This window comes from Orbicella franksi, chromosome 1 (genome assembly GCF_964199315.1).
Source record: "Orbicella franksi chromosome 1, jaOrbFran1.1, whole genome shotgun sequence".
Taxonomy (NCBI): domain Eukaryota; kingdom Metazoa; phylum Cnidaria; class Anthozoa; order Scleractinia; family Merulinidae; genus Orbicella; species Orbicella franksi.
Window position 1 is genome coordinate 7,560,924 of NC_138145.1, and position 7,173 is coordinate 7,568,096.

Below are 7,173 nucleotides of genomic sequence, written 5' to 3' on the forward strand. Positions count from 1 at the left end.
TTGACTGAACGTCCTCAGTTTAAACACTTGCCAAAACTGGCTGCGAGGGCTCCTTAAAGGAACATGAAAAGACGATACGAAAACAAAGCACCGCGAACAGTGTGGCAAAGAAAAAAAAAAAAAGCTTGGAAGAAAAAGAAAATGAGATCTCCATCTTACCCTCAACAGCGAATTGCTAAATGAGTCCTTTGGATTAATACTGAGATCAGTGAACAATGTTGTCAATGTTGTTTGACATAAATTTCTCATAATGCAAATCAAGTACCAACCGTTGAAGTCAAGAAAAAAACGGAACTCAATTGAGCGGGTAGCTATCTCTCGAACTCAAACCTATGTCTTCGCAACTTTCCAGTTGTTACTTGAGAAATTTCGTAGTCCAGGTAAAATTAGCCTCAGTGCTATGGTTTACTCCAATCCAAAAGGCACAGCATTGATTAATCGATACTCCTAGCTAATGTTTTGTGCGTCAGTCTGGTTGAGCTTTTGTCTCAAATTGGACACATGCCAGGAGCCCATGCTCGTCCTGGGAAGTTTACTTGCCAACTTTGCCACCATGCCAGGGTCCGGTTGTTCAAAGCTCGATTAAGCTAACCCAGGATTAACATTAAGAATTTTGATTTCAGTCTTGTAACTTCTCGGCGAGGTTTTCTGTTTATAACGTTTGTCTTTCAGTTTTGAACTTGACTAAGCTCAAACTACACAAAACGTGAGCAGTAAAAAACCTTTTTATACAAGAAAAATTAATACTTCGGTTAACTTTTAATCCTGGGTTAGCGTTAACCGGCTTTCAAACAACCCGGCATTGCAGAGTAATATACTTGATGAGGTGCACAGATGTCCCAAACTCACTCCTCAAGAAAAAGAAGAATGAAGTATCTGTCCATCCATATAAGAACGGTTTTCATTTGAGTGTCAAAATATAATTGGTTTTGCGTCCACTGCGCTACACGATTGCCTTATAAAACTAGCGACACTTTTTCTACCAATCATAAGTAGAACCAAAACCATTCGTAACTCTATCGCACACGTTTTCCTGCGTTTGGCGTTAGCGTCGTCACGTTGACTTAATCTCAAGAGACATATTTTATAACGATCCAGAGAGCATTTCATTCCATCTCTTCTATGTTAGAATACTGGCCTTGTAGATGAAAGAAAACAAACACACAACGCCAGTGATTTCTCCATTTTTTAATTTTTATTTCTGCAAAAACTGCAGTATTGTAACCCGACAAAGACAGCTCTCGTCCCAATGACTTATTTTATTCGGTACTGTTAACGTCGTTGACGGGTAGTTGCCGTTCAGTTGTCACTGCAGATGAAAAAAAGAAATAATAAATCATTCTAAGTAATTAATGATATCATTCGAAAACATGTTCTTGCTTTCAAAAACGAAGAGAAAGAAGCGAAGGGAGAGAGAAGGGGGTTAACGAAATGATGCTAGTACATTTCTGGAAGGACGAAAAATTCTATCAGCGTTTTACTGCTTTCAGCTTAAAACTCGTCATCAAACGTTTCTGAACCCAATATAACAGCCCTTAGTTTTGTATTAAATCGGAGTGAAGTAGCTTTATGGGCGTCTAAGCCTCTTTGACTCACGGTCGCGCTGTACAGTAGAAGTGTGTCAAATCAACGCCGGGTTGCGGTCCAGGTGTTCAGCGCTTCATGCAGTCAAGGGCGGTTATTTAAACGTTTGCTCTCATGTGCGGTGCTTATTCAAGTACGGTGCTTATTTGAGTAACTACGATTCTTAAAAGTTAGTTTCATCATCAAATGCTTTTCTCGTTAAACGCGTTTTCAGATCTTCTGCTAACAGTCGGTTTAACATTACAGCCAGGCTTTCTGTGAAAAACAAAGGGTCTTTGAAAGAAAAATATATCAATATTCATAGATTTAAAATTTACCTGAGGACCCTTGCGACAACAATTCTGATCCGGATAAGGGCAATATCCATAGCCGTCGATCGCACATGAAGCACTGATGCAAAAGTCTTCGGGATTTTGTTGTCCGCAGGGCGGCAGTTGACGACTTTCCAATACTGCGTCATCGAATTCACCTGTTGAAACACCAATATGGGTGAAATTCCTAAGTATAAACTTGTATGCTGCACATCTCTTCGAGTACTTTTCTTTTAATTTGCTTCGCTCATGTAATTTTTAAATCTGTCCCTCTCCTTTCTCAATAGCTGACTTGGGAGCAAAGATCAAGTAATTTTCGGCCAAGTTGATAAGGATTATATTAAATGTAATAATACATAAAATATATTCTGCTCGTACATTCTCGGTATTGGACTGGAACTAGCTTGCAACTGTGGCTAATGCAGGAGTCTTTTCAAATACAAATGATATTTATCTCTTTTTAATAATATTTCCCGCATGAGCCTCCATTGCATGCTAGTTCCAGTCCACTGACCGAGAATGCGAATATGTTCTATTCCACAGGACCAAAACCATGTGCGTACATCCGGGTTACAAAGGCATTCGCCTAGCTTTTACTTCACATAAAGTCCACGTAATGTCAAATCCGATTAAAGATAAAGTGAACTACAGATCTAGAGGGGGAAACATTGGCTTTGGGGCGCTTATTACAAAGGGGCGCTTATTTGTAAAAACGGCCCTCAATGGAGAGCTCGAGCGCACTGAAAGGAGCGCTTATTGGAAGGAGGGCGCTAACTCAAATCATTGTGGTAGTTATTCTACTTTTCTTAGTTAGCCAAATCGAAATGTCAATTGTATTCCCCTAGAAAGACATTCAAGTAATTGAGACACAAAGATTTCACGTCCGCTGGCCAGTCAAATGCTCAAACATTGAGCTACATAACATTGACTAGAAATAACTATGATATATAACTAGGCCTAGAACTGAAAAGTGTGCCTCTTACTGTTGATTGATTGACATATATTTCTTTGACAGTTCCATTTTTTTCAGAGAACTCAGCGCTGCATCAAATCATGACCTAAGCTAACTCAATGTCGGCAAGCTCGGAAATGAACTAAGAGGGCATATAACTCTTGTGTGTTTTTGTAAACAATTCTTAGTGAGAAAGGATGAGTAATTTGATCGGGAGACTCTACAATTTTACAATCAGTTCTAGAATTTGTTAAAATACCTTCTTGGGGATCCCATCGTCCAGGAGCTCCCTCCAGCATCACCGCAGACAACAGAAGAATGAACGAAATAGTCTTCACGAGCGACATCTAATCCTTTGGGCACCGTTGGAAAGCGGAAAGAAAACAAAATACTGTAAAAAACCTGCTGTCGCGGGAAAACATATGTGGAATTTAGACCAATAGGGTAAAACTGAAGACCTTGCCATCGAATAACATCCTCTTCAGTCCTATCACAAAGATGTACGGGAAAAGAATTTGCTCGCTGCCGACTAACGCCGGCACCAAAAGTGGTCTAATAGAGAAGACAGTTAGAAACGATCAACAAAAAAAATTCTTTGGCTATTATAGAAGTTAAAAGAGTCTTCTAGTGCTTGGTGAGGTTTTAGGAGTTATTTTCGCCCAGGACAGAATGATGACTTCCTGTGAGAGATCTTGACTTAATTTAATTTTAATCTTCGTGTTGTAGATCGATAGCAAGTTGATTTCGGCAATAAGTCTACAACTTAAAAATAATCCTGAAATAGTACCAAGGCACAAAAGCCCACGGTGAAAAACTTATTTTTGGCTATTGGAAACAGTGACATTATATTGTGTTTGAGGGAGTATCTCACCTTGACAGTTGCTATCCAATATAATAATACTCTAATAACGAGCAATTCAGCACTTCCTCAATGAAAAACTCCTGACGGAATCATCAACAAAGCTATAATAGTGTGCGAAGATAAACTTTTTGGTTGTAACAAATAAACCATTGTAATCAGTATCGTGCCACGCAACGATTGGCCACGTTTGGGTGAATAAATTACACAAATAGTGCGCGACAAGTCTCTTCGATACCGAAGCAATGTAACGGTTTCCCAGGTGTGCTGTTCCGTTCTGTTCTCCGTAAAGTCTCCCTGCATTACCATAACAAGTCAGTTGAATCTTCCTTCAGATAGTGCGTCACTCATACCAATTTGTAAATATATTTCTCGCTGAAGCATTGTGTGTAAAGAAAAACCGTGACAAAAACTCATTTTCGGAAAGAAACTCATTTTGTTTAAATTCTCATGCCGGAGGGCAAACTGAGTAGACAAGTCTGACAGAGGCGATTGTTTTAGATCTCTTGTTCTTTTCACTGAGAGCCTACCTTGGTGAAAATCATTGCAGTTGATGTACGGTCTCACCATAACATAGCGTATATTAAGTGACTGAAATGTTAGTTTCATGTTACTTGCAAGTTATTTGATTCGTAAATAGGTAAGTATAATATACAAGGGTACAAGTTAAAATAATTAAAATCGAGGTTATGCTGATTAATCGAATTACTAATTGGAAAGGCCATGGATGTTGAATAAACGTGACAACTAACACAATAAGTCACATATATTTCGACTCCACTCAGAAGTAAGTGTGGTTAAATTTCATAGCATAGAAATAACTTTATCACTTAGTAGGCCATGCGAATTCCACGTGTTGCACGCGTACGTTGTTTGGTTTGATTGACAATAATGCGAGATCACACGAAACTCAATGCTCCGCATTGGCGTCTTACTAAAGGCTGGTTTTCACTAGCGACGGAGTCGGAGCCGGAGTCGTGGTCGGAGTGATAAGAGCGCTTATAACTTAGTAAAAATCGAAAATCAGATTCGTATGCGAAGTCGTAAGCTCGACGGAATCGGAGTAGGAAGAATCGCAACGTTTCCATTTCTTCCGATTCCGTTTACGACTCCGTCGCTTAGGATCCAATGAAAACTACATTGTTGGAGTCGGAAGGAGAAACGGAAGAACCAACCAATCACAAGGCCCGGAATCAAACATTGTGATTGGTTTATTCTTCCGCTTCCGCTTGCGACTCCGACAATTTAGTTTTCACTGGATCGTAAGCGACGGAGTCGTAGGCGGATGCGGTGTTCTGCTTCCGACTCCGTTAGTTTGATTTCATTAGATAGTATCACTCTAGGCTTCTGAGTACGACTCCGACTCCGACTCCGTCACTTAGCTAGAGAAAACCAGCATGGTGCAACGACATAACGGGTAACAGAGAGTTGTAACATATGCTCGGGTCGCCTCGGTAGCATTCTCGGGCCTAAATGGTGCTTTGGTTAACCTAAATAGCGCTTAGGTTACCCTAACTAGCGTCTGGATTAGCCCGCACAGCTTTCCTATTAGTGTAGATAGCACCAACTCGACAATGATTGCGAGGATGTGCTGAAAGCTATTACCGTTTCGCCGTTAAGTGTTTTACTAACAAACCATGAAAAGAAGCATCCAATAAATAAGTCAGAAGGTAGGTGTTTACTTACACAAGTCTTAACAAGGAAACCGGCTTTACTTCTGCGTACCAAACCACAGTCATTATTGAACATTAGAAAGCTTTGTTGAAAGCCTGGAATATATTCGGTTTTGCTCAGTGAAGACCACGTCCAGATTCCAGATTGCTGAAATTATTAACAGTTACGTTAGATTCTGTTTTGCGTAGTATCTACAAAACTTAACGAGGCCAATGAGTTTGGATTCTTTTGAATTAAGGTGGCTCCCTATAGTTTTACGATCGCGCGAGCGCTGAGGAAGTAATCTGCGCGCGCTCAAAGGAAACGTCAGTGTTTGTCGATATGTTATTACGTCAAAGCGGGCACAAAAAGCAAAACTTACGGTGAATTTTCTCGCGTTTCCTTCGGTGAAATTCCGTAAAATTTGGCAGATTGGTAGAAAATATTTTACTTAAAATAAAATATCGAAAAAACTGCCTTTACAACCCCGACTTTTTTCGTGTTTAAAATTCGTATCCCGCTGGAAGCGATGTGATGTAAAAATTTTGGAAGATTTCACCGAAGGAAATTCATGAAAATCACAAATAAAGCCATAAAAACAGTAAAAAACACTTTTGTTTGGGCATTTATTATTTAAGACTGAATCCCAAAATTTTAACAAAGATGATAGCAAAACATTATTTAATCATTGCTTATTACATGTAATAAGTTTGAGAGGACTAGGTGTGAAAGCGAATGCAAAGACAGCATTCAAAACATAACACTTGCGCGCGCAACGCCATAAATGATTATCCTATGGAGCCACCTTAAATGTGCTATCGGCGGCTGGGAGGAGAAACCTGGCCATTATCGAGTGGGTCATGAGTAAACTTACACAGAATGAACGTATAGTTTATTTTTTATTCTATTATACAACTGTACATATGATAGCCTTTACAGCGCTTTTTCTTTTGCAGTGACAGTCTGCAGGAAGTGAGTTGATGGGTCCAGGTATAATTCATTCGTTCGTTCCTCCGATTGAAATATACAGCAATCCAGCACAAAACACCGCGAACAGTGTGGTAAAGAAAAAAAAACAAGCTTCGAAGAAAAAGAAAATGAGATCTCCGTCTTACCCTCAACAGCGAATTGCTAAATGAGTCCTTTGGATTAATACTGAGATCAGTGAACAATGTTGTCAATGTTGTTTGAGATAAATTTCTCATAATGCAAATCAAGTACCAACCGTTGAAGTCAAGAAAAAAAACGGAACTCAATTGAGCGGATAGCTATCTCTCGAACTCAAACCTATGTCTTCGCAACTTTCCAGTTGTTACTTGAGAAATTTCGTATTCCAGGTAAAATTAGACTCAGTACTATGGTTTACTCCAATCCAAAAGGCACAGCATTGATTAATCGATACTCCTAGCTAATGTTTTGTGCGTCAGTCTGGTTGAGCTTTTGTCTCAAATTGGACACATGCCAGGAGCCCATGCTCGTCCTGGGAAGTTTACTTGCCAACTTTGCCACCATGCCAGGGTCCGGTTGTTCAAAGCTCGATTAAGCTAACCCAGGATTAACATTAAGAATTTTGATTTCAGTCTTGTAACTTCTCGGCGAAGTTTTCTGTTTATAACGTTTGTCTTTCAGTTTTGAACTTGACTAAGCTCAAACTGCACAAAACGTGAGCAGTAAAAAACCTTTTTATACAAGAAAAATTAATACTTCGGTTAACTTTTAATCCTGGGTTAGCGTTAACCGGCTTTCAAACAACCCGGCCTTGCAGAGTAATATACTTGATGAGGTGCGCAGATGTCCCAAACTCACTCCTGTAG

At 39.6% G+C, this 7,173-nt stretch overlaps 1 long non-coding RNA gene across 2 annotated transcripts; it reads right to left on the minus strand.

Annotated features, from left to right (window-relative positions):
- Positions 1-1,173: 1,173 nt before the first annotated feature.
- Positions 1,174-5,692, minus strand: LOC145487478 (uncharacterized). Of its 2 annotated transcripts, none has more exons than XR_014049411.1 (4): positions 5,393-5,692; positions 3,107-3,200; positions 1,902-2,053; positions 1,174-1,309 (listed from the first exon to the last, which is right to left on the minus strand). It is a non-coding gene; the product is annotated as an uncharacterized LOC145487478 (long non-coding RNA). The 2 variants fall into 2 exon arrangements; XR_014049413.1 differs by lacking the exon at positions 5,393-5,692 and adding an exon at positions 3,719-3,830.
- Positions 5,693-7,173: the final 1,481 nt, after the last annotated feature.